This window comes from Dasypus novemcinctus, chromosome 19 (genome assembly GCF_030445035.2).
Source record: "Dasypus novemcinctus isolate mDasNov1 chromosome 19, mDasNov1.1.hap2, whole genome shotgun sequence".
NCBI lineage: Eukaryota > Metazoa > Chordata > Mammalia > Cingulata > Dasypodidae > Dasypus > Dasypus novemcinctus.
In genome coordinates this window covers 66,026,269-66,045,687 of record NC_080691.1, presented here as the reverse complement: position 1 = coordinate 66,045,687, position 19,419 = coordinate 66,026,269, and the positions used below count along the sequence as shown (strand labels likewise).

Genomic DNA, 19,419 nt, shown 5'->3' with positions numbered 1-19,419 from the left:
CACTCGTTCCCATCATCATGACACATCCATTGGAAAAAAAATCTTTTTTGATGTTTTGCCTTTTGTCACTGTAATAGGTATTGCCCTGTATGTACAGTGGCACAGCAATTTCTTTCATTCCTCCCTCAGTGTTTACATCCTTTTTTTTAATTTTTAATTTTGTCTTCAAAAAAGTTTTCAATCACAGTAAAGTCAAATATACAGTATAGGGGACTCCTATTATCTAACATCAAACCTGTTTCCTCCTTCCCCTGCAATGATCCTTTTACATGTTCCTGTTATATTTCTGTAGCAGATATGTAGATATTGAAACATAACTATCAAACATGGTTCCATTTTGGTTTACATTATGGTTTATATTTTAGACTGTACAATTTTCTAAATTATTAGTTACATTATGGTTTACATTATCGTTAATATTTTAGCCTTTAGACTTTTGTAAATTTTTGGTGAAATTTAACATGTCCTATATTTATCATTGCACAATTTTGTGGAACACTTCCATTGTCCCCCAGTTACTCTGCTTCCATCTATTTTATTCTTCTCTCCCACTCCCCTCAGGGCTCACAATGGCAACAAAGGTTCACTGCTTATGGGCCTGTGAGCCTGAAATTTCAACTAGGCCTAGAGCTGCATGGTGCATAAGAGTTACCTTTTGAGGGCCTCCATTTTGCTCAAATGTTGCCACTCTCTAATACAAATTCAGCATGTATATGCATTTACCCTCGTCCCAGCATGGGACATCATTTCCAGGGATGAGCCTCCCTGGTGCCAAGGGATTGCTACCAATCACTAACTGGTGATGCAACTAGAAAAAAACCTTGAATAAAAGAGGGAAATAGTAAAAACAAATAAGTTTATATGGATAAGAGTCTTCAAAGAAGAGTCAGGATGTCATCAGGGGGGTTGCACTTACACATGCCTTAGCAGGATATGAGAGATATCCAAAGTAGTTACAATCTCAGGTACTGGTGCCCCTGAGGGCTACAGAGACACACAGCTCTATGGTCATGGCAGATGGCTCTGTAGTTCAGTACCTTGTCAGTGAGCCCTACTTTAGAATTTGTGTTCCTGAGTGCAATGGAGTTGGACTCAGATGTGACCTTTCTACACATGCCTCTTCTGTCACTTTTACTGAACCTGTGGATGGCTTTGGGTTTGGTGTATACTCAGGAGACTTGAATCTCCAGACTTTCCATGTGCCAGCTGGACTCTAAGCCTCAGCAGAGTTGCAAATCCTACTCTCTGGCTCATTGTACTTACCAATTAGGTCCACTAACAAGCAGGTGAAGATGGTCAACCACCATACCAGGGAACCAAGAGTGCCTACAACTGCAATCAGGAGAAATCACATCCATCAACCATGTGGGATCTAAGCCCCCTCTGGATATAGAAGTGGAGTGGACATCACCTTTCCAAGGTCCACAGGATAGAGGAATAAAACATGGATTAGAGTGGACTTACTGGTATTCTACTAAAGAAGTATTGTGACTAGTACTGGAAGAAATTGTAGCATTGCTGTGGAGAAAGTGACCATAGTAGTTGCTGAGGGCAGGGAAAGGGGAGAAGAGATGATATGCGGGGGCATTTTTGGGACTTGGAGTTGTCCAAAGCGGTATTGCAGAGACAGATGCTGGACATTATATATCCTGCCATAACCTACTGAATGTACTGGGGACAGTGTAAACTACAATGTGAACTATTATCCATGTAGTGCTGCAGTTCTCCAAAACGTTTTCGACAAATACAATGAATATGCTACTACAATGATGAAAGAGGTTGTTAATGTGGGAGGAATGGAGTGGTGTGGTGTGTGGAGTATACGGGAACCTCATATTTTTTAGTGTAACTTTTCTGTGATCTATGTATCTTCAAAAATACAATTAAAAATTAAAAAAAGGGATCTCAGCACCCATTGTAATGAAGAGACCAATAATAGCATGTTCATATGATAAAATATGCTCCACAATATTCTAAAGAATCCATCTTGATAGATTATATGAGTAAATATAAGGTAGGCAAGTTGACACCAATTAGTAAGCGCCTGATATGCAATAACTAAACAGATTTTAACTTTTTCTCGAAATTGTCACAAGGCAATTAAATGGCATTTCTCTCCCCAGGACTACCCCCTATACTGGAGGAGAAAGTTTACCTAAGGTTTTTGCCAGGAAGGGGCTACAGAGAAGAAAATGTCTTCCCAGAAAAAAATTGTTTTGAAAATTAAACAAGTATGGTTTCCAAACAGAAACATTCTGGTAATCTTTAAGTTGATGTACTAGAGAGAAGTCTCCCAGGAAAACTGTTTCCTATTGAAGAACATCTAATATTTAAAAGTAAGTGAAGTACATGGCAGAATTATAGTGGTATCCTGAGACAAAAGAAGTGTTAATATTTAAAAGTTTATATTTTTAAAAACACATAATTTCTCCTTTAAGGAGATTTATAAAGATAAGTCATTCTTTAAAGATAGTTCTAACTTTGAATACCGATATGTAACTAATAAGATATAAAAACATGAAATTCTGAGAATGATAATTTCTGAAAATGAGTTAACTATTTAAGTCAACATATGTAAACCTTTTAACTATCTTAATTGCAAAGTCAAATATAGTTATATATTCTCCATGTAATGATAAAAAATAATATTTATAGTAACAGTAATTAATTTAAAGAAATTCTGAAAATAAGCAATAATTAAAATATAGAAATATGAAATAACACTTGTCTGATCAGTTTTATTTTCACAGTGTATTTTGTCATGTCAAAATTATCAGCTGATTGGGCTATTTAAGGTGGAGGAGGATATAATAGATTTGAGGAAATGAATACATAGATGTTTGTTTTAGAAAGCTAGAGAAAAAGCCTTAAGAAATGTAATGAGAGTTTTAAAATAGTGTTGACTGCTTAATAAGCAAATGAAGCCATTTACATAAAGTGAAGCAAGACAATTATGTGCTTTTTCTAATTCCATTCACATGTTCTCACTGTACGCATGACTAGAGAAACTAAAAATTGGATATAAATCAAAGTTGTGTTTTATAAAGAAAAATATGGAGGGAAAATAGAGAAAGGGCATTGGACTAGGTTACAAGGGATTTATATGACAATGGAGCACAGTATCTTCCATTGTAATAGGGAACATATTTTTTTTAAAAATATGATGGCTAGGTCATAATCTTTATTGAGTTAGAAAATAATTAATATTTATATCTCACTGGATAGGGGGTATCAATAGGGGTATCTTCCATTGTAATAGGGAACATATTTTTTAAAAATATGATGGCTAGGTCATAATCTTTATTGAGTTAGAAAATAATTAATATTTATATCTCACTGGATAGGGGGTATCAATAGGAAAAGTTATTGAAAAGTATGGTGAGATTAATGCTTTTCACATTTAGTGTAAGTGAAGAGATAGTAAATAAAACTAGAACAAAAGAAAGGCATCTGTTTATTCCCTCAGTGTCAAAGAATAGGTTTAAGAAATTGAGTTTATTGAACTAAAGGGGAAATCTTAAACCTCACTTTGAATGAAGAATTAAGTAAAAGCTGCAAGGAAAAAGATTTGTCTTTTTGAAGTAGACTACCAACATAGAAAAAAAATCATGCAGCTAGAATAAACAGTGAAAAATATCTGTATCAAAAGTCCGCTCTTAATTGGTATGAAATAATTAGATAGCATTTCTGCAAAATAAACCCTAACAGTACACACTTTTTAATATCTCTAATACCATCACAATCTAAACTTAAGAAAATATATCATGAATTTAATTATTGACTCAATCTTATTTGCACACCAGCTCATTGCTGAAATTTTACATTGCATTTCCTAGAAACAGAGCAAGTTAATGTTAAAAATAATTTAAGAGATCATATATGTCTATTTATGCATCTAATCCAAATAACAAAAAAGGAAATATGTTTCAAACATTTCAATGCATTAGCCATCTTGAATTTATTGTATCCATAGATGGAAAGCAAGACAAAATCAGAAGAGTCAATTATCACTACAATGATCGATTTTGTTCTCTTGGGGTTTTCCGATATTCCCGATCTCCAGTGGATTCTTTTTGGGATGTTTTTGGCCATCTATCTAATTATCCTATTGGGAAACAGCCTCATAATACTAATAACAAGAATTGATCCTGCTCTCCAGAACCCCATATATTTTTTTCTTAGAAATTTTTCTTTTTTGGAAATCTGTTATGTAACAGTCACTGTGCCAAGAATGCTCCTAGATATTTGGCCCCAAAAAGGAAACATTTCATTATTTGCATGTGCTACATAAATGTGTTTTGCTCTTATGTTGGGAGGCACTAAGAGTTTCCTCCTGAGTGTGACCACTATGTGGTGACCATTTGTAATCCTCTTCATTATTCTCTTGTCATGAACCACAAGACCTGTATCCAGCTGGTGGCTGGCTCATGGGTCAGTGGAATTACATTTGAGGTTGGGCAAACATGCCTGATTTTCTTTCTGCCCTTTTGTGGATCTAACCAAGTCAGTCACTTCTTCTGTGACATCCCCCCAATTCTCAAAATTGCTTGGGGGGACGCATTTGTGATTGAGATGGTAGTCCATGTGGTTTCTTTGCTGTTTTTCATGGTTCTATTACTGATTACTGCTTTCTATGGCAAAATTATCTTCACTATTCTGAAATTATCAACAGCAAGAGGGAGGGCTAAAGGCTTTTCTACCTGTTCTTTTCACCTGATTGTTGTAATCTTATTCTATTGAACAATAAACATCACTTATTTGCAACCCATATCAAATCAATCTGAAGGAATAGGGAAACTGCTTTCTCTTTTCTATACCATATTGACTCCAATATTGAATCCCCTTGTATATAGTCTGAGAAACAAAGATGTCATGATGGCATTGAGAAAATCACTACCTAGATTATTAACATGAATCAATGTCTGTAATTTAATCAGTGACAGCCAGTTTTGTTCCTGAAATCCTAAATAATGATAATTACTACAATGCTAGCAAGTACAAATTGTGCCAAGGGGCATTTGCTTCACAGGTTAAATGCCTTGTGTAACTGAGGCACGAATGAACTCAATTGCAAAGATGTAATGTTGAAAACTAATATCACCTGTCATGGTGAACTACTGACTTAAGAAATTACCTGGAGAAAACAATGAAAGATTACTTAGTGCATCCCATAAACAGGGATTAGATTATGTTCTGTGATGAATTTTCTATGTTTTTCCCATTTCTTCAGATTCATTTGCTGCCTTTCTCTGTCCCTCTCGATGAACTTAGCCAATGAGAAACAACAGCAGTAACTAAGCTGTTGGATGCAGAGAGGATGGGGTTTTCTTTTCAGTTCCCCCTGCTTCTATGCCTTGTATTTGTCCATGTTCTCCCCAAGAGGACATATCAACTGGGGACCCAGCTCTCACGGTTCTCTAGTAACATTTCGTCCCCTTGTAGATTCAGGTCTTAGTTGGCTTTTATCTACCTGTCCTTGTAAGATTCTGGTGTTTCCTCATAAGCTTACCATACCTATGTGATGGGGTTGGATGGTGGACCCTAAAAATATTTCTAAGGAAAACCTGCAAATGCGACCTGATTTTGAGAAAGGCTCTTTGAAGTTAGGGACCTTGATATAAGATCATCCTGGATTAGAGTCACTGTAAATTCAATGACAAGTGCCCTTATATGAGATAGGGAGGCAGAAGGAGATTAGACAACCATATAGACGAGAAGGCAATGTGACCATGGAGGCAGATCAGAGTTATGCAGCCAGTAGCCAAGAAATGCTAAAAAGCCACCAGAATCTGGAAGAGGGAATGAAGGAGTCTTCTCCGGGGCTTCTTGCCCCCAGTATTGTGAGAGGATAAAACTTACAATTTTAGGTAAGTTGTTATGGTAGTTTTAGGAAACTAACACATTATATAAATAACTCTTTAAATAAATACTTTAAAGTACTTTCATTTGAATCACATGGAATGAATACTGCATTCTGATAAAATGCAGCTGGTATACTATTTCCTTACTTCTGCTGTTGCATGCTTTTGGATGGTAATTTAACATTTATTTACAAGTAAAAAATATATTTATCCTCTAAAACTGATTCAAGGAAAACCCTTCTTGTAGTAATATCAATATTTACCAAAAAATGATTATCGAACATACATCTTTTCAGGAATGTTTATTGTAGTGTGAAAATATAATGCAAACACAAAATTTGAAGCCTAGGGAGAAGCACTCTCAGTTGGAGAACAGATTAAGACATTAATTACATTTACACCAATAATATTTTACAAACATTAAAGGCAATGTTTTAGAGAAGCTGTGGTGAAGAAATCAAAATATGTTATAAGTGGTAACAAAAATTGCAAATGTTTTTTATAAAACTTTCCTCAATTTCTGCAAAAAACGAATGATAACACACCATAATTGCTTACAATATTTTACATGTACATGTCTTTAGTGAATGGTTACACCTATCAATGTATAAGAAGATGTGGTTTCAAAGGGACTGTTGGTTTTCCCATAGTGGCGAGATTTCAAATAACTTCTGCTTTGTTAATTATAATTTTCTTTATAATTTGAATTAGCTACAAAGAGAATATAATATGCTGAGACCAGCTCAGCAATAGGTTTGCACGAAGGAAAGGCAACACAGAATTGAAGAAATAAAAGGACAGAAAGAAAGACAAAAGAGAGAAAATAAAGATGGGACCAGGGGACTCAACAGCTTCTGGAAATGAGAGCCTCGACCCTAGTATCCACATCGTATTTATTAGAAATTACAAAGCAGTAGTTATCTATGTTTATTTTCAAGGCTGCTTGTTGTTAAAGCTGTAGCACTGGCAGTGCTAGGGAGCAGACCATAACAAAGTTCAAACCTTTCCACATGCAAAATTTTCATGCTGACCAGACAGTGTTCTGTCTGGTCAAGGCCAGTGTTCCTAAGCCCACACTTCTTAACTGCATTATGGAAGCATTTCAACTTTAAGCGAGGTTCTCACATTCAAATTCAAGCTATTTTCCCACAATAATATGTATATCCAAAGAAATAAAACTCAATTTCTAATCTGAAAATAAGAGAAAATATTTGAATTTCTTCCTTCCTGACTGCTACTAAATGTCTTTAAAATCTTGTAATTTAGCAAAGAAACAGTCATTATATTCTTGATTTGTTAAACAGAATTTTGGTCATTAAAAGAAAACATACATAACTATAACTCAATAAAACTGCTTATTAAATAAATAAATAAATAAATGTGCAAGAATTGCCAGGAATTGCAGTTATATACAGGGGGAGAAGCAAAGAGAGATTGAGAAACGAAGCACTTGTTTGATTTTTTGTCTGTTTTTATCATTATTATTATTGAAGTACTGAAAATGCTGTAATAATGATTGAAGTGATGAATGCACAACTATTTGATAATACTAAATACCTTTGATAGTACACTTTCGATGAATTGTATGCTTATTAATAAGTATCAATAAAATTTATTTTAAAAAATAATAGGACAATTTTCTATTCTATAGTATTTGTCCTCAATGACTTTTGAAAAATAAAGTGGCATGCTTACATTTGTATTTTATAATTTTTAGTCAACCACTATTTACTGAAGATTTATTAATATGATAATATGTTAAATGTTCTTATTAAATCATCCAGTATTATTAAGGTGATATATATTTTTCATTTAAACATTTTTGAACTATATCATTCAGAGATGAATATTCATAAACAATAATTGTATAGTAAAAGTTGTAAACTTAAAAACTAAACATGCGTATCATCATACATGGCTCTCATACATCACCCCACCACCAACACCTTGCATTGTGTGAAACATTTGTTATAAACTAAGAAAGAGCCTCTTCAAAATATTACTACTAACTATAATCCATATCCTACATTTGGTGCATTTTTTGGTGTATTTTCCCCCAATTCACTCAATAATTAGTATTATTGGTTTTTTACCTGAATTGGTATTACACATTTGTTATAATTCATTAGAGAACATTCTTATATTTGTTCGGTTAGCTACCATCCATTTCTCACCACATGATTCAGCGTGTTATAGAGTCCCATGCCCAGTAAAATCAATTCAAAATTTATACTCAGTGGCTCTCATTTTCATCACAGAGTTGGGTTGTCATCACCTCTGTCAATTTTAGAATGTTTTCATTACTACAAAAGGAAAAATCTCATGGTTCCTTATGCCCCCCCTATTGTCCCTTAGAATTGATATAGTATCTTCTTTGCTACAAAAATATGACAATGTTACTGTTAGCCATTGTTCATAAGTTACACTAGTTGTAATTTTTCATGTACAATATTTTAGCAATTTTGTGAAAGAAGAACATTTTTATATTTAATCTATTAACAACAATCTTCAACCTCCAATGGAATAACTATGTGATACAGTCCCTATATTATCTCTACTTTTCTTTCAATTGACATTTATGTCCATAGAAATCCCTTTCAGCCACAATCATATTTATAAATCAGCAGTATCAGTTTTACTCACTAGAATGTGTAACTACAAACTGTAATCATTTTCACATTTTTACAATAAACCTTTTTAACTATTCTACACACATTACGCATCAATTCCCATTCTCAACCCATATTCTATCTTCTAGAACCTATACTCTAGAGTTTAACTCTGTGAATTTAACACTCATAATAAATAGTTCATATTTGTGAGCCAACATAATGTTTGCTCTTTTATGTCTGCCTTCACTCAACATAATGTAGTCAAGATTCAACCATGTTGTCATATGCATCCCAATTTAGTTTCTTCTTAAAGCTGAATAGTATTACATTGTATGTATACAACACATTTTGTTTATCCATTTATCAATTGATGAAAAGCTAGGCTGGTTCTATATTTTAGCAATTATGGATAATGCAGTTATGAGCATTGGTATGCAAATGTAAGTTTGTGCCCTTGTTTTAAGTTCTGAATATGTTCCTAATGATGGGATTGCTGGATCATACGGCAGTTCTATATCCAACCTCTTGAGGTACGATCAGACTGTCTCCCATAAAGATTGTACTATTCTACATTTTACTAAAGGCCTGTCTAATAAGGTGTGAAGTTATTTCTCATTGTAGCTTTTTTCTCACTCTCTTTATTTTTTTAAATGTTACATTAAAAAAATACAGGATGTCCCCCTATACCCCCTTCCCCCTCACCCCACTCCTCCCAAATCAGCAACCTCTTTCATCATCGTGGCACATTCATTTTATTTGGTGACTACATTTTGGAGCACTGCTGCACCACATGGATTATGGTTTACATTGTCGTTGACACTCCCCTAGCCCACCCAGTGGGCCATGGCAGAACAAACATTGTCCAGCATCTGTACCTGAAGTACCACCCCGTATGACTCCAAGTCCTGAAAATGCTCCCACATCTTATCTCTTCTTCCCTCTCCCTATACTCAGCAGCTATCATGGTCACTTTCTCCACATCAGTAATATAATTTCTTCCATTACTAATCACAATAGCTCCATAGTAGAATATCAGTGAGTCCACTCTAATCCATACTCTATTCCTCTATCCTGTGGGTTTTGATTGTCATTGCTCTAACGGTATGTGATGTTTCTTTTCAGATAATAATTTTATTTTTAAAGAAGTTTTAGATTACATTAAAGTTACAAAAAAAGTATAGAAATTCCTATATACCACACCCCCTTGCCATTCCAAATCTTCCCCATTAACACTTTTTTTTTTTAATTTTTTTATTTTTTATTGACTTTGTAATAATATTACATTAAAAATATATATGTGAGGTCCCATTCAACCCCACCCCCCACCCCCCCTCCCCCCCCCCAACAACACTCGTTCCCATCATCATGACACATCCATTGGATTTGGTATTTATATTAGTGTTGCACATTTGTTAAAATTTAACACATTTCAAACATTGAATGTATAGTTTATGTTACTGTTTACACTTTGCAACTTAAATTTTATAGGTCTTGACAAAATGCATAATGACCTGTATTCATATTGCAATATAATGCAGAGCAAATCCAATGTCCTAAAAAATGCCTATGTTCCCTCCCCCTCCCATCAGAACCTCTGGTAACCACTATTTTCTGTCAATGTGACAAGTTCTTCTGTTACTACAAAATAATAAGTTTACTTTGATCCATGAGTGCATTCCGTCCCCCTTATGCTTGTTCATTCCTCAATCTGGAGGATTTTGGGATGATGATGCCTACTTTGCTTCAAATTGAAACTAGATCTTACAGAGCACATGGAAGGAACTTTTTTTGCTTGCAGTTGCAGACACTGGTTTTGGGGATGGTGTTGCCCATCATCCTCATTTTGTTAGTAGTCCTGGATGAGTCTGATGAACTGGGAGTAGGTGTTGGCCACAAGTATACTGAGATTCAGGACTCAACTAGCATATGAACTGAGTAAAGATTTAAATCTCTGAGATATATATTTAATGTGTATAGTGCTAATTATAGGTTCCAACAAAACAAATATAAGAATCATGCACAGGGAAATTATAACTGTCTCACTCTTTCCATTGGCCAAAACATTGTCATATTTTCCAAGGTAAAGTCCACCAACAGAGTGCTGATTTCATGGGGTTATATGCCTTGCTTATAGTGTCTGCATGTCTCTAGAGCCCTTGGGAGCATTCCCGCTTGGGGCATTGCTTACTGTGGCAGTGAGTTATACCTCAGAGATGCATAAGCAAAATCTCTGGAATGACCTCATGACTCACTTTGAAATTTCTCAGCTGTAAAAACTCTTTTGCATTTAAGGTTTCCCCCTTATGGTCAATATCTTTATCCCAATGCATTGTTGGTTGTTGTTTGATATTATTTCACTAGTTCCCCACACTAGGGGGTGGGGGATGGGAGGAAGTGAGTGTATTTGCTGAGTTTGGCTTAGAAAGAGACCACATTTGAGTAACAAGGAGGTTTTCATAAGTTATCACCTAGACAATAGTTATTATTAGAATAAGTTTCAATTTTACAAGAATAAGATGCATAAGTTCAAACATTAACATCAAGGACCCAGCTTCTTCCAATATCAGCTGTAGTTTGGGATAAGTCTCATTTTTCTCCTGGGGCTCTTTTCTTTCTGGGCTCAGCTGCTCTGTTCTCACTATTAGGCTCCCTCTCTTCCTGGGGCCTCTGCCATGTCTGTGGAGCTGTCTTATTCCTCTGTGTTCTTCTCCTTGTGTTTACTTCCCAGGACTCCAAGATCAAAATTCCAAAACTCCTCTGCCATGTCATTTTCTATTTGAGTCCCCACCCACCAAGGGGTTGGGACTCAACAGCCTACTGATGTAGTTCAATCAAAGCCTTAATCATATTTTAATGAAATAAAAGTGAAACCTCTGAAGTTAACACACCCAGAGGAGCAGACCACTTTACAAACACAATTAAATATATATTTTTGGGAATTAATAAATGGTGCCAAACTATTACACTCTATCAGCTTTGTTGCAGATTTTTCAGGACTTTGTAGATATAGAATCATATCATCTGTTAATAACAAAAGTTTTACTTCTTCCTTTATGATTGGATGCATTTTATTTCTTTTTCTTTCCTGATTGCTCTAGCTAGAACCTTCAGCTCTATTTTGAACAACAGTGTTGACAGTGGGCAAAATTGTCTTATGTCTGATGGCAATGGAAAGCCTTTGGTCTTTCACCATTGAGTACAATGATAAATGCGTATTTTTCATATATGGTCTTTATCATGTTGAGAAAATTTCTTCAATTCCCATATTTTATAGTACCAAATGCAATGAATGTCTCATGATGATGGAAGAGAATGTTGCTATGTGGGGAGGAGTGGGATGAGGGGAGTGGGAGGTATATGGGGACCTCATATTTTTTGAATGTAATATTTTAAAAAATGAATAAAGACAAAAAAAAGAAAGGATGGAATATTTTGTCAAATGTCTTTTCTGTGTCAATTGATAGGATCATATGATATTTCTTCTTTGATGTATGAATATGTTGTATTAGGTTGATTGATTTTCTTGTGTTGAACCACCCTTGCATGCCTGTTATAAAGCCCACTTGATCATGGGTGTGCAATTTTCATTTTGTAATAACTTATCTTCTTATCTGGCTTTGATATTAGGGTGATATTGGTTGCATAGAATGTGTTTGGTAGAGTTCCTTCATGTTCAAATTTTTGGAAGAGCTTGATAAGATTGGCATTAAATCTTCTTTGATTGCATGATAGAACTCACTTGTGAAACCATCTGGCCATGGGGTTTTCATTTTCGGTAGTTGTTTGGTAACTGCTTCAATCTCTTGTGATTTGTTTGTTGAGGTCTTCTATTTCTTCTATGGTCAGTGTAGGTTCTTTGCAAATTCCTAAAAAGTTTTCCATTTTATCTCATTTGTCTAATTTGTTGGCATACAGTTGTTCACAGTATCCTTTTATTTGTGTGGGGTCAGTAATAATGTCTCCATTTTCATTTTTATTTCATTTGTTTGCATCTTCTTCTTTTTAAATTGTCGGTCTAGCTAAGGGTTTAACTATTTTAAAAATCTCCTCAAAGAACCAAATTTTGGTTTTGCGAATTCTTTCTTGTTTTTATTTTTTTTCTCAATTTCATTTATTTCTGCTCCAATATTTGTTATTTTATTCCCTCTATTTGCTTTGGATTTAGTTTGCTTTTCTTTTTCTGGTTCCTCCATCTGTGTAGTTAGGTAGTTAATTTTACCCCTTTCTTCTTTTATAATGTACACATCGAGGGCTATAAATTTCCCTCTCAGCAGTTCCTTTGTTGCATCCCATAAGTTCTGATATGTTGCATTCTCATCTTCATATACTTTGACATATTTATTGATTTCTCTTGATATTTATACTTTTCCCACTGATGATTTAAGAGTGTGATGTTTAATTTATTTGTGAATTTTCCTTTTTTCTGCCTCTTGTTGTTTCCCAACTTTATTCACTTATGATCAGAAAGTGCTCTGTGTAATTTCAATCTTGTTGAATTCATTGAGATCTGCTTGGGGGTCCAACCTATTGTTTATCCTGGAGAAAGATTCATGAGCACTTGAAAAGAATGTATACCCTGCTGTTTTGGGGTGCAATGTTCTGCATTTATACATAACATAGGAAGTATTTTTTTACCAAAGTCTGCTGCCACATGTTCAAGCAAGATCATTGCCAATCTCTGCCTACTCTCTCCTTCCTTTTTCCTTCTTTTTTTTAAGGCTCCATGGGCCCAGCTTTTTTCAATCTCATCTGTGGGCTAGAGGGCTCATTTCTTTCCTGATCTTCTCAGCTGCTCGGGTTCTGGTCTCTTCATCTGCAAACTCTCAGATGAATGGCTCATCTCTCTTCCAAGGGTGCAGGACCAAAGCTGACAAAGTTCTCTCCTCTGATATGTATGGACCTTCTCTCTTTCTGTGTATTTCTTCTGTTATGTGTATCCATTTATATAGCTCAGAAAGGGGGCAGAGACTCACATCCTACTGATATGGTCAAATCAAAGCCCTAATCTTAATTTAATCAAGTGAATATGAAACCTTTGAATTTAATGCAATCAAAGGGTATTATGCTCAGAGGAACAGACCATTTTACAAACATAATCTATATCTCTTTCTGGAATTCATAAATAATATCAAACTGCTACAGCTGTGGAGGCAGAAGCTGCCCACATCATGCCATGAACTAATGAAGCTCCTCCCACCTTTTTCCTCTGCCAGGGATAGGGACAGAGCCACAGTCATGTGTAGTAATCCAAGTTGTGCAGGTCAGTACTCTCTTTAGTAAGCCAGAGAGACTGAAAATCTTTCATACTTCTTCCTCCCCTGCCTGGAATGTGGATGGAACAGTAGTTGTGGGCAGCAATTTCTGCCATGTAGGTATAAAATGACCATAGTTGCCCAAGTTGCTTGACCTGTCCCCCCTCCCTGCCAGGTGTGGGGATGGACCTTCTAGAGTACCCAACAATCTAACCTGAAAAGCTTGCAGTTGCCCTGAGAGACTCAGTGAATATTGTCCCTTCTGCATTTAAGGGGGTGGGAATGGAACCAGCAATGCCCAAAAGTTAAGCCCTTGTAGGTCAAAGTGCCAGAGGTTGCCCAGAGAGGAAGCAGAAACTCCAGCCCCCTCTTATCTTATTGATTGGTGGGGATGGAGCAACAGGTACCCACCAATCCAGGCTGTGCAGGCTAAAAGTGCCTTCCTTTGCCCAAAAAAGCTAAAGAACCATAGCTCCCATCCTATCCTACTTTGGGGCAACAGGTGTCTGACCATTCAATCTGTGTGAGCCAAGGTCCCCTGCAGTTACCTAGAGAGGTTGTGGAAACACAGTCCCTCTTTTGTCCTATTAGGAGTGGGCATGGAGCCACAGGTGCCCAATAGTCTAGTTTGTATGGCCTGAAATTGCCTGCAGTTGTCCAGAAAGGTTGAGGAAACTCAGCTCCTCTTCTGTCCTATTGGGGTGTAGGTATGGAGCCCCAGGTATCCAAGTACTCAATCTGTACCAGCCAAACATGCCTGCAGTTACCCAGAGAGTCTGGTGCAGGTCCTGCCAGCTTCCTCCCTGCCAGAGGTGGGACTGGAGCCTAAGTTGTGCTGCAATCTGATCTTGGTGGAAAGAAGCCAGTCCCTAACTTCACCGTTACTTTCTATCAGCCTCCCTTCCTCTCATTGTAGGCATGGAGTTAAAATGGTGGCTATCAGTCTCTTTACATCTTGGGGAGATTAAAACTTTCGCTCTCCTTAGGATTATACTTAAGACAGCTGAGTTTACTAATCTTTAGCTTTCGCCAGTGACCAGCTATCACTTCCTCCCCCAATTATGGGAAACGGAGCTTCCAACTCCAGCCAAAAAATAACTCTCAAGGTAGTTGCTCCATGGGCACTGGCCTCCATGTTGTGGGGTGATCAACTCATGAATTTTCTCTCAGATGGGCAGTCTCCTCCTTCAGCACTTTCAAGAATGTTGCAGGATGCTCTTTTGGTCTCCTGGGGCTCCCAAAGAGATGCTTTAGATGACTTTTGTTAATCATTAACTGCCCTAAAGGATGAACTGACTCAAGGTGCTCCTTATTCTGCCACCATCATGCCCCCTCCCTCATACATAACATTTTCCTTCTACAAATTTAACCAACAGGAAAGTAGAAAATTTCCATCAATTTTATTATACTTATCAAAATCTTCTCATGGAACTCATAAAATAGTAAATTCTTTAGGTTTGATTTAAAATGTCAAAAATTATTTTTGCTCAAAAAATATATTTAAACAGGAACAACATTTTGTTCTCTATTTCTTTAAATGTGAGAAGACATATCTTCTGAAATAGTAAAGGTTGTGGTTTTCTTATTTGTTTTTAACCACTAAAGGTGTAAGATCAGCACGAAGTTCAAAAATTATTTTGATAAAAACACAGACTCTTTGCTTCTTATGTTGATTATTTTGAATAAAATTTTATAATCTCTTACTAGGAAATGGCTAATAATTTCAGAAAACATCTTTACCTTATCAGAGACAATCATATTTTAGTTTTGCATCAATATACCATTTGATAAATAACTTGATCAAACCTCAGTGTTGATTACAACAGAAAAAATTTATTTCTACACACATTTTTTAAACTTTTACAGTCACATTTCTGATTTATATTCTGTTCCAAATAGTTGTATCACCTTAAAACAAAATCATATCTTTAAATAAAGTTATAAATATACTTGGCATTTATTAAAACAAACAAAATTTATTTCCACAGACTCTCTAAAAACCTTCCATATTCATTTAGGTTTATATACATATACATATACATATACATATACATATACATATACATATATATATATATATGTATTCCTTCCTCTCATTCTCTGAAAACCAGCCATTTTATCTTAGGATAAAGCCACACTCTCTTATACAAACTTATCAGCATTGAATAAACCAGATTTCACTCCCATCAAACTTCAACAACTTTCTGTACCTAATCCCGTCTCATATTATGTATTTCTACCTCTCATTCTATGAAAATGAGCCATTTCACTTTTCTATGTACTTTTCTTTAACAAAGCATACTGTGCATACTTTATATACTTCCATACATCAAATTATTTTTTAAAAAGTTCTTTGAACTGCTTTCATGTATTCTGTAAAACACAATAACATTTAAAAATAATAATTTCATTTAACACAAAATTGTGTTGTTTAGTTGTCATAAAGATCTAATAGATATAATACTAGCTTATTTTATCAGTATCCATATAAATCTAGTGAGATTATACCCAAGCAGAATAAAATTAAAACAGTGATAATTTACCTAAGAAATGTATAGAAGGTTAAAACATTTTTCGGGAAACGGACTTTGGCCCAGTGGTTAGGGCGTCCGTCTACCACATGGGAGGTCCGCGGTTCAAACCCCGGGCCTCCCTGACCCGTGTGGAGCTGGCCCGTGAGCAGTGCTGATGCGCGCAAGGAGTGCCCTGCCACACAGGGGTGTCCCTCGTGTAGGGGAGCCCCACGCGCAAGGAGTGCGCCTCCGTAAGGAGAGCCGCCCAGCGTGAAGGAGGGAGCAGCCTGCCGAGGAATGGCGCCGCCCACACTTCCCGAGCCGCTGACGACAACAGAAGCGGACAAAGAGACAACAGAAGCGGACAAAGAAACAAGACGTAGCAAACAGACACAGAAAACAGACAACCGGGGGAGGGGAGGGGAATTAAATAAATAAAAATAAATCTTTAAAAAAAAAAAAACATTTTTCTTTCCATAATACCTTAGAATTTTTAATAACCTTGAAAGCATATTGATATTAGGCTCTGAGGCTTTTAAATTGTCTCAAGGATAATTTAGAGAAAACTTCTTATAATTTTCAAGGACATTTTCCTTTACTTATTGAAATTTGGCAACAGGATTTTTTAATGATTCTCATCCCAAGGCTGTTAAAAATTTTTTGCATTGGGCAATTATTGGGAAAACTATGCAAAATGAGCTTTATTCTTTAACATTCACCCTATTCCATTTTTAATCTAAGCCTAATAGAAATAATTCTAAGCCAAACACACACTGGACCATTTCTCAGTACCCAGCCCTCATCCCATAGCTCCTATCACCAGTTTGTTTTCTTTTACAAAGTTAAGAAGGGACCCAAATTCAATCAAGGTTAAGAGAAGGCCCTGGGGCAGGGATAAGTGAAATAGAACAATGAGGAGAAATCCAGGAAAATACCTTAGTTTTTTTTTTCAAAAAGATTGTCAGTTCAGATTTCTACATGACCTTTAGTAACAATTCTATAAAATTAATTGGCCAAGGTCTAAGTATGTTAGTTTATAAATTTAAAAGAGAATTAAAAGCTGGACTCTTTTAATATTTTGGACTCCAGGGGTACTGATTTACGTATGTAAGCACTTATTTAATTTTTAGCAATTTAAGTAGAGTTTTCTTAAGAATTTTCATTTGTTAATTTTGTATTACCATACAGAGGTATGAAAATATACAATGAACAAATTTACACACTAATTTGATATAATTTTTTTCTGGCTTGTTTCCAGGTTTTCCCTAAGTTCATGCCTTTGTTTTTGTTTGTTTTATTTTTTAAGTAAATTTTTAATTTATATTTTAAAGATACCTAGATTACATAAAATGTTACATTAAAAATATAAGGGGTTTATGAACAGCGGGGTGCTTTAAAATGCTGTTTGAGCTAATGTAAGGGGGAAATGGAAAGGAGAAATGAGTTTATATGGCTATGAGTCTCTAAAAAAGAGTCTGGAGGTTGTCAGAAGGATTGCCCTTATGCACACCTGAGCAGAGTCTCAGAGACAGATAAAGTAGATACAACCCCAGGTATTGGTTCTTTTGAGGGCTAAAGAGACCCACGGGTTCTATGGTCGTGGCAGATGGGGTTCACTGCCATGTCATTTGGCCCTACTTTGGAGCTGGTGTTTCTGCATGATGGAACTGGACTCAGATGGGATCTCTTTTCACAAGACTTTTATGCTACTTTACTGGAATTGTAGTTGGTGTTGGGGTTTAAGATATATCTAGGGGATTTGAATCTCTGGACTGACAATATGATAGCCACGCCCTGAACCTCAAGAGACTTCAACTCCTACACTCTGATTTATTGAACTTACCCCACTCAGCTAACACGGAGTTGAAGAATGTCAACCACCACACTATGGAGCCTAGAGTGCCTACAACTGAAAGCAGGAAGATTGCATCCAGTATCCATGTGGAATCTAAGCCCCCTCTTGATGTAGATGTGCAATGGACACAACCAATCCAATGTCCACAGAGAAAATGTGGCATTGGTGTGGGAAGGGTGGCCATGGTGGCTGCTGTGTGCGAGAAATGGGAGATAGAGATGAGATGAGGAGGCGTTTTTGGGACTTGGAGTTGTCTTGGGTGGTGCTTCACGGACAATCACGGGACATTGTAGATCCCCCCAGGGCCCACTGGATGGAACGTGGGAGAGTGTGGGCTATGATATGGACCATTAACTATGAGGTGCAGCGATGCCCAGAGATGTACTTACCGAATGCAATGGATGTGTCATAATGATGGGAGAGAGTGTTGCTGTGGGGGGAGTGAGGGGTGGGGGCGGTGGGGTTGAATGGGACTTCATATTTTTTGAATGTAATATTTTTTAAAAACTGAATTAAAAAAATATGGAGAAAAAATATATAAGGAATTACCATATGCCCCACTCCCCATACAGCCCATATTTCCCCACTTTAGCAACTTCTTTCATTAGTGTGGTACATACATTGCAATTGATGAACACATTTTGGAGCATTGCCATTAAGCATGGACTATAGTATACACCATAGTTTATACTTTTCCCCACTCAATTCTGTATGTTATAGCAGGATATATAATGGCCCATATCTGTCAATGCAATGTCATTCAGGACAATTCCAAGTCCTGAAAATGCCCCCATGACTTCAGCACTTCTACTGGACACTGTCTCTGAATCAATGATATAATATCTTCCATTGGTAGAATCACAATAAGTATATAGTATAGTACCAGTAAGTACTCTCTAGTTCATATTTTACTCCCCAATCCTGAGGATTCTGGGATGGTGATGCCTTTGGCTTTTATGTTTTTTAAGATTTCCTTTGGGATAGGGGTGATTTGCTTCTTTTCTTAGTGAACAACAGTATTGCTTGCCATGTGCAACCTTGCCTTGGAGACACATTCATATAAAAAATTGGATAAACAGTTACCTTGGCATTTATTTGGCTAGTAGGTTTTAACCAGGGATATACATGCAAGAGGCTATGTTTTAAATATTTGGTTAAATTCAGTAGTAAAGTTCCCTTCCCCGTGGGCCCTTTCAACCCAGTTATCACTCAGCTTTCTCTGGTAATGTTCCCATGGAGGAACTAGGACAATCCTTTTTCCATTATCCTTCTTCCTTGTAATATACATATTGGTTGGATTTCTCCCATATGTCAAGGGGTAGGAGG

At 36.3% G+C, this 19,419-nt stretch overlaps 1 pseudogene; it reads left to right on the top strand.

Moving 5' to 3' along the window:
- The first annotated feature begins 3,955 nt into the window (after positions 1-3,955).
- Positions 3,956-4,914, top strand: LOC105746387 (olfactory receptor 10AG1-like; annotated as a pseudogene).
- The last annotated feature ends 14,505 nt before the right edge of the window (positions 4,915-19,419 follow it).